General features: G+C 45.1%; 1 non-coding gene across 1 annotated transcript; it reads left to right on the forward strand.

The window, feature by feature from the left end:
- The first annotated feature begins 1,740 nt into the window (after nt 1-1,740).
- trnap-agg (transfer RNA proline (anticodon AGG)) lies at nt 1,741-1,812 on the forward strand. Its single transcript has one exon. It is a non-coding gene; the product is annotated as a tRNA-Pro (tRNA).
- The last annotated feature ends 7,403 nt before the right edge of the window (nt 1,813-9,215 follow it).

Below are 9,215 nucleotides of genomic sequence, written 5' to 3' on the forward strand. Positions count from 1 at the left end.
GAAGTACTCAAGTTACGGGGCATCCTGCAGACTATGATGTGCTCACTGGCAGCTTTCAAGATTTGAAGGGAAACTACGAGCTTGATGGCTCAAGTCGAACGAATGTGATTGTTAAGCAATTGATGATCAAAAGCACGTCTTCTAACAATTCGTGAGAGTATTATCAGCACTGTTTTCACTCGGATATACTTTTCACTTGCTAAGCTGACAAATTGGATGAGAAAATGCTGGAGACGCACTCAGTGCAGACTGAGGTTGGGAAGGAGGCGTGGCCCTTCAACGCTTGACAACTGAAGGACATTCTCTCCGCAACGGAGGAGCACCAGTCAGAAGTCGTAGAGGCTAAAGGAGAGCACCTGGCTCCCAGAGCTCCAAACAAACTTGGAGGATATGGGCATCAATCCCGCTACCTCTCGCATGCTTAGCGAGCGCTCTACCATTTGAGCTAATCCCCCTACTTTCAGGCTTCTCTGCATCATGTCTTACCACCTCTGCCCCTCATCCAAGGCACCGCCCACTGCCCTTGGTCTGCAAGGCAGTCCTTTCAAGTGCGATGAGGACGCCGGGACCTTCGTTGCCTATTGTACGAGCTGAACTTTTGTGCTCATCAATTCAACGCTCTTTCCATCAACTCATCCTGTCTTTTGACGCTTCGTGTTTTGTGCTCCTTTGACTATCGGCATATCGGGTGACTGCAAACATTGAAGTTCTTGCTTACGGAGTGTGGAACATTGTTTTCAAGTGATCGCTGTTCTGTCATGTTGACGCCGAGTGAATCTTTCTTTGGCAACATGGGCAGGCTGACAGCAGCGCGAGCGAAAGCAATGGCAAATGTCTTGACTTATTTCTGAATGTGAATGTTCTTTAGAAAAGGGATGCGGTGTTGCTTCTCCCCCGTGTAAAGGTCACGCATTTCAGACGTGGTTATGAGCGAACACTTGCCGCAAGTGTCTGAAAAGAGCAAGAGAGGAAGCAGCCCTGCCCCATGTGAGGATCAAACTCACGACCTTCAAGTTATGAGACTGACGTGATACCTACTACGCCAATGAGGCCAGCTGCGGTGCATGTGCTGGAAAGTTTGCCTCACGTGAATTTCAGTCACCTGTACCCTAATCTTGCGACGCCCTCTGCTGGATGTTGCATTTGCCTTTTGATCTCACCGATACATTTTTGGTCTGTTTCTGTTGCGAGTCCGTCTTTCAGAATTCACCTAGCACAAGTCTCTCTGGCTGAAGTGGCCTCTCTGCTTCAGCATCGTGCCCTCACTCAGCCATTAAAAATGTCACTCGGACTTCTGACATGCTGACATGAAATGTCAAGAGAAACTGGCGGGGACGCTTAAGCCAGAGAGAAGAAGAAAAGGGTGCGTGGCTGCGAAACGCTTGACAGCTGCACGACGCTCTCCACGCAAGGCGTGACCAAAGGCTAAAGGACACCTTTCGGCACATCAAGCTCTAAGCACACATCTGGAGGATGCAGGAATTGATCTTGCTACCTCACACATGCAAAGCGAGCGCTGGACCATGCAAGCTAACCCCACTCGCTGGGGGTCATGCCTCTGTGTCGCCTAGTGCCGCTTGTTCCCCTCTTACCGGGCGCAGTTCACTGCCCTTCGTCTGCAAGGCAGTCGTGTAATTGCGGCATTCTTGACTAATTGATGAAGGTCTGACTGGACGAGCGAATGACGCCTCTCCCCCGTCCTCAAGCTCACTGACAGATTGAAATGTAAAGGGCTGCCGTGGCTCGTTGGTTTAGTGGTATGATTCTTGCTTAGGGTGCGAGAGGTCCCGGGTTCAACTCCCGGACGAGCCCTTGTGTGCTCTTTTCCTCCTCGTCCACAAGAGTGGGAACTGATATTCACATCACTTCGCAGCGTCTGCTTATGGCAAACGATGGAATGTGACTAATGACTGAACGAGCCTGGTGAATACTCATCACGTGGCACAACGAGAGCGTGCAGTCAGCCGTCGAAGGCGGCAACCTCATTGCTCATTCAAAAGAACACGTACTGAAAACTCATCACCGCTATGTCGTAGATGAGCACCGCGATCGCTTGTTGTCATGCGTCCTTACTTGGGAAATGCAGAAGCAAAAACTGCCCTCTCTCAGCCACCGAAACGTGTGTGGCTCGCCTTGCGCTCTCTGTGCCTCGCATATTTGTGGAGCTGTCTGCTCTTCTTTCTGTTGAAGTACTCAAGTTACGGGCGTCCTGCAGACTATGATGTGCTCACTGAGAGCTTTCAAGATTTGAAGGAAAACTACGAGTTTACGAGTTTACTACGAGCCAACTCTGGCTCAAGTTGAACGAATGTGATTGTTAAGCAATCGCTGATCAAAAGCACATCTTCTAACAATTCGTGAGAGTATTATCAGCACTCTTTTCACTAGGATATACTTTTCACTTGCTAAGCTGACAAATTGGACGAGAAAATGCCGGAGACGCACTCAGTGCAGACTGAGGTTGGGAAGGAGGCGTGGCCCTTCAATGCTTGACAACTGAAGGACATTCTCTCTGCAACGGAGGAGCACCTATCAGAAGACGCAGAGGATAAGGGAGAGCACCTGGCTCCGGGAGCTCCAAACTCAGACCTGGAGTATGCAGGCATTGATCCCGCTACCTCTCGCATGCTAAGCAAGCGCTCTACCATTTGAGCTAACCCACCTCGCGTCAGGTTTCTCTGCATCATGTCTTACCGCCTCTGCCCCTCTTACCGGGCACCGCCCACTGCCCTTGGTCTGCAAGGCAGTCCTTTCAAGTGCGATTGACGCCGGGATCTTCGTTGCCTATTGTACGAGCCGAACTTTTGTGCTCATCAATTCAATGCTCTTTCCATCAACTCATCTTGTCTTTTGACGCTTCGTGTTTTGCGCTCCTTTGACTATCGGCATATCGGGTGACTGCAAACACTGAAGTTCTTGCTTACGGAGTGTGGAACATTGTTTTGAAGCGATCGCTGTTCTGCCATGTTGACGCCGAGTGAATCTTTCTTTGGCAACATGGGCAGGCTGACAGCAGCGCAAATTTCTTGACTTATTTCTGAATGTGAATGTTGTTTAGAAAAGGGATGCGGCGTTGCTTCTCCCCCGTGTAAAGGTCACGCATTCCAGACGTGGTTATGAGCGAACAGTTGCCGCAAGTGTCTGAAAAGAGCAAGAGAGGAAGTGGCCCTGCCCCGAAACTCACAACTTTCTGATGATGAGATTATGAGGGTGCGAGAGGTCCCTCATTTATAAGGAATCCAAAGTAACAGCTGCTGCCCTGTAGTTGTTGTTGAAGTAGCGGACTAAGCAGAACACCAGATGATATGAGAACGTTCCTGAATATAGTGGATATAATATCCTCAGTCAGAAATGAACTTGCATCAGTCGCTTGAATTTTATTGTAATATTTCCCTAAAATTGCTTTAAAGACACACCAGAAATATACACAATGAAGTTTAATTAATTCATGTTTATTAATCAGTGCAATTTAACAGTGTATTTTAATGTTTATAAGATTTGATCTTTTAGCCAACAGATGTAGAGCCTTAATATGCAATAGTGAGTTTTCAGAATTCCAGGGGAGCAACAAGAACAAAAATTAAATACATATTTAAATTCAGTGCATGTCTTAAATGCGATCTGGCCCCTCTGACTGTTAATTTAATAGATTTGTTGAAATTTTCATTAGGATGGTACTCTACACTTTTGAGAGTGAAAAGGGATAGGATTTGGGGATTCCGAGCATAACGTTTGTAGGCCAGTGTAAGGACATGTCCTCTTTTTAAAAGTCATTATTTAAGACAGTTCTGAACAGTCTCAGTTCTCTCACTCACTCAAGTCAGAGTCAGAGGAGCAGACCGTTTCAGGTCATTTTAGTTCACTGTAGTTACAGAGGTCTCTCCTATGTAGCATTTTTGACTTCTAAGTAAGACACAAATTATATTTGCAGATTAATTGTATTTGCAGCTCTAAAAAGATAAACTTCAGAGACTTCTGTAACAGATCTTTTCAGGTCATTTCAGCTCAGTGCTGCTCCTCTGACCTTGGGAATGAGTCTTAGGAAATTCAGAACAGAGTGTTGCTCGCCTCTCACTTGCTCTGCGGGCCAGTCCAGTAGGAGCTGCACAGTCACTATGATGTGTGCAGTCCTACACCGCCTTGATATCAACAGGATGAACCTCCTCTTCCATCTGCAAGACTATCAGCACTCTGGCTGTATATTACTGGACCACAGCCACAGGACAGAGAAGGGGCAGTGTTCCTAAGAACTTTCATGAATAATCACTTTTAAAAAGACGTAGAAGGTTCTTTTCTTGAACGTACGCTTACATTTGCCACCACAACTTAATTCTCTGTACCCCTAAATCCCCAATATCCCCACTTTCCTTTCAAGTGTAGAGTCCTGGCACCCTTTCAAAGTGCTAGGCGGGGCAGTCGGTTACAAAATAAAAGAAATTCCTTTATTTAGGCATCGTCATTCCCCGACATTTCCTTGGCCCAGTGTACAACATTGGACACACACCTTCGGAAATGTCTAAGAGGACACATTTTGTGGATATCAGAGATGAACCGCTGTTAATAAAGACCCTGCCCTTCACAAGCACTTGAATATTCATTCAACCTCTGGGTGAAGCCATTTCCAATTGGGGCTCCTTCTGGCCAGTACCTATTCCCACAAGTAACTCCAGTCATTGGGATGCTGGAATGACAGATGACCCAACTGGTGATGTGCTTGCGTGAGCCTCAGTTAACTGGTGTCATGGGATACCAGATTACAGCAAACAACAGTCTGCAGCTTTATTTCTTCTGCCACCTGGAGATAATCAGGGACTTTACCAAGCTCCCTCGGTAACAACAACATAGTGAGAGCTATTACAGCAATCTACAGCTAGTCCATATTAGGAAAGCAGGACAAATGACCAGAGACAGTTCATCACATCCTTTTTACAGAATACATTTGGTTACAAAACAGATCATGACCCTTCTGCCCTTTCTATTTCCACATAGGATCCAAGAACAGCGTAAGATTGCAAGGCTTAAGGGTTGTTTCAGACCTTGCACAGGGAAATGTAAATATAATTAATATTAATATATTTAGAGGTCTCAGGTTTTGCAGTCTTATTTTCCAATAATAGAAAAACACAGAGACAGCAGGTAATTAGTACAAGTACACATCTCATTTCATTTCAAGTACACCTGTACTTTACCGGGTGCCAACAGCGGCTGAAAGCGATGGTCGAACGGGGATTGATTTCTGTTGTTTAAGTTGTGGTACGTGTTGTCAACTAAAGTTCATACGGTTTCTACAATCTTTCGCTGAACGTGGATCTTGTAGGTCAAACTAATGTGTCGTGACTGAGGATGCCTCTTCTTTGTGTCTTCGAACAGCTTCCAGTCCATTTCGTCCAGCAGCCAGCCCTGCAGAAGAACATGCTGGATTCTAGGGAGCCGCGCGACGGCCCTTACACAGGCGACGACCAGGCGGGAAGAAGGTTTCAGCAGATGAGACACGGGTCTGGAGATGTCCACCTTCACCAGGTTACTCAGGCGCCCCAGACAGTGGAACAATTCCTGCCAACCTCTTTCTGTGGTGTTGATGCTGTGATCTATAATGAGTTTATGAAGTCCAAGGAAACGGCCATTTTGGGTTGCCTTTGCTAAAGAAATATTTATATTTATTTATTACACGGAATAAGATAAGATAAGATCACTTTATTAGCCATATACAATTTCTTGCATGAGGAATTTGTCTTTTCACATACCACAGCTTGCTCTGGACAGCTAATCAAGCATTTTAATTCATTTTAATGTCATTTCCAGGAACGTTTCAAAACAGTAGTATCAACCAAGATAATGTTTTCCTGATAGATAGGTTTAAACAATATTATTTTTTGAGAATACTAATACTACTAACTTTATATATATTTCTAATAAAAAAAACATAAATTGCATTGAAAAATAAAATGCACTATTGTTAGAAATAGTACTACTGTTTTATTACAACACAGTCCTAAATTAATAGGATAACAATTCTGTCATGAAGCATATCAAAAATTAGAAAAAGCTCTATTTTATGATTTCCTATGCCTGATTAAAATACCTAAAAGCACTCACTTTATTTAGATCTTTTGAATGTTTTATAAACAGACATAGAATGTATCCTAAGCAATATATTTGAAAAATTACATAGAAAACAAAAAATATGATAAAGTAGAGAGTACTGTTTCACTGGGGAGCTGGAGCCTATCCCAGCAAGTAACAGGCGTAGGGCAGGATACACCCTGGATGGCACACCAGTCCATTACAGGGCAGACAGACACACACTCACAAACAGCAGGGCTAATTAACCTACCAGCATGTGGGTGGAAGCCCACATCAACAGAGAGAGAACATACAAACGCTACACAGATAACATCTTAGGAACTGAACCGAGGGCCCCAGCACTGACAGGTTTGATTTAGTTCTTATTTTTACACCATTTGAAAATCATACAGTAGACTTGTCATAACAAGCACTTATTCTGTTGTAGATCTATTCTAAACATAAAGGATCTCTGTACAACTTACCAAATGTGACAAGACTGTCATCGTTCAAACAGGAGTACATTCGAAGGGACCTCAAGCACGGCAGAGTTTGACAAGCTTTAATAATCATCTCAGCTGCCTCTTTCATGCCTTTTCCAAATGGCAGATGCAAGACTTCAAGGTTTTTAAGTTTCTGCAGTGCACAAGCTGAGAACACAGATAATTAGCAGCACTTATTTACTCAGCTCTTTTCAGGACGGCCTATCCCTTCAGGACATTCAGTCTCTTTACTATACATACTGTACAAATATGTGCAAGAGCGGTGCGAGCGCAAACAGAAACGCGGTAAGAGAGCCGGGCTGCAAATAAGACTAAAAGAACAGCGGAACAGACCACCTATACCCAGCCTGTTCCTCGCTAACGTACGGTCCCTAGACAACAAACTGGACGAAATAAAACTCAGGCTCACTACTCGCCAGGAAATAAAAGACTGCTGCACTCTTGTGTTTACGGAAACGTGGGTTCACAACAACATACCGGACTCCGCCATTCAGCTGGATGATTTTTTAACTCTCCGATTGGACAGAACAGCCGCCTCTGGTAAAAATAAAGGAGAAGGTCTGTGTATTTATGTCAACCAAGCATGGTGCAGAGATACTACAGAAATCGCTATCCACTGCTCACCCGACTTAGAATATTTAATGGTAAAATGCCGACTCTTCTACCTACCTAGGGAATTCACATCGGTCATTATTACTGCTGTATACATACCTCCTAACGCTAATGCTAAGGAAGCAGTCAAAACACTGTCCAAAGCTATGAGTAAACAAGAATCAGCACACCCTGATGGTGTTTTTATTATTGCAGGTGATTTTAATCAGGGAAATCTGAAATCAGTCCTGCCTAGCTACAACCAACACGTTGACTGCTCCACCAGGGGAAACAACACACTTGACCTTGTTTATACTAATGTACCCGGTGCTTACAAAGTAGTACCTCACCCCCTCTTGGACAATCTGACCACATCTCCCTGTTCCTACTCCCAGCCTACAGACGACTTCTCAAACGCACCAAGGCTCCAGTTATAACTGTAAAAACATGGACCAAAGAGGCAGAATCAATGCTTCAGGACTGTTTTGAGTGCACAGACTGGAGTGTGTTCAAAGATGCAGCCTCCCATGGATCCCACACTGATATTGATATGTATGCATCAGCAGTCACTAGCTACATCAGCAAATGTGCTGATGATGTGGTGAGCGTTAAAAAGATACGCAAACTCCCAAATCAAAAACCTTGGATGAACACTGAGATCCGCTCCCTGCTCAAAGCCCATGATGCAGCCTTCAAATCTGGTAATGAGGAAGAACTGAGAGGGGCTAGGAAAGAATTAAGAGCTGGCATAAAATCTGCCAAGAAACAGTACAAATCCCAGATAGAACACCACTACAACACCAACACTAACCCACGACGCATGTGGCAAGACATAAATACAATCACAAGCTACAAGAGCAAAACAAGCCCTGTAAGCGCTACTGACCCCTCTCTTCCAAACAAGCTTAACACCTTCTACGCACGCTTCGAAGCTCAAAACCCTGAACCAACCACCTGGACCACTGACTCCCCTACCACCCCACCCCCCAAACTATCGAAGCTAGATGTGTGGAAATCACTAAGTAAAGTGAACACACATAAAGCTGCTGGACCTGATGGTATCCCTGGCCTGGTACTCAGAACATGTGCCTGGCAGATAGCTGATGTCTGTACCGACATCTTCAACATGTCCTTGGCCCAGGCCACTGTACCTAGCTGCTTCAAGACGACCACCATCGTGCCAGTACCGAAAAAATCAGCCCCCACATGCCTAAACGACTACCGCCCTATTGCACTCACCCCCATCATAATGAAGTGCTTTGAAAAACAACTTATTCCGCACATTAAAGCCAGCATTCCAAAAACACTGGATCCTCTCCATCACACAAACCGCTCCACAGAGGATGCAATCTCTATAGCTTTACACACCACACTAACCCACCTGGTTAAAAGGAACACCTATACAAGAATGCTGTTCATTGACTTTAGCTCAGCATTTAACACCATCGTACCCATAAAACTTTCTACCAAACTCAGGGCTCTTGGTTTAGATACAACCCTCTGCAGCTGGATCCTAGACTTCCTCACCAGCAGACCCCAGACTGTCAGGATTGGCAATCTCACCTCCAACATACTCACCCTTAACACCGGTGCCCCTCAAGGCTGTGTGCTCAGCCCACTGCTTTACTCCCTGTTCACCAGGAGTCTGAAAAAAGCCACCAAAATTATGTCTGACCCCACTCACCCCAGTCATAACTTGTTTATTCCCCTACCATCTGGCAGAAGGTTCCGGTCACTCCAGTCGCACACAACTAGAATCCAAAGTAGCTTCTTCCCCAGAGCTGTCAAGTTGGTGACACCCCCACTCCTTTCCACCTTATTATGATCTCTCCTAACGTCCTCCTGTACCCACAACGACTGTACTCCTACACCACCACAAACACATGTAAGCCGAAATTGTACTGTCCCCTCGATACCCCAGTAAAACTGTAACAGTCTAACTGTGCTAGTCTGTGAACTGATCCGTCATTAACGAGAACGTGTCCTGTTCCTGCTTGATGAATTTGGGAAGAATGCAAGTCCTCTTGACATGCTGATAGAGGAGTTGATTCATCGGAC

The sequence above is a fragment of the Atractosteus spatula genome, chromosome 10 (assembly GCF_055471065.1).
Source record: "Atractosteus spatula isolate fAtrSpa1 chromosome 10, fAtrSpa1.hap1, whole genome shotgun sequence".
In the NCBI taxonomy this organism is placed as follows: domain Eukaryota; kingdom Metazoa; phylum Chordata; class Actinopteri; order Semionotiformes; family Lepisosteidae; genus Atractosteus; species Atractosteus spatula.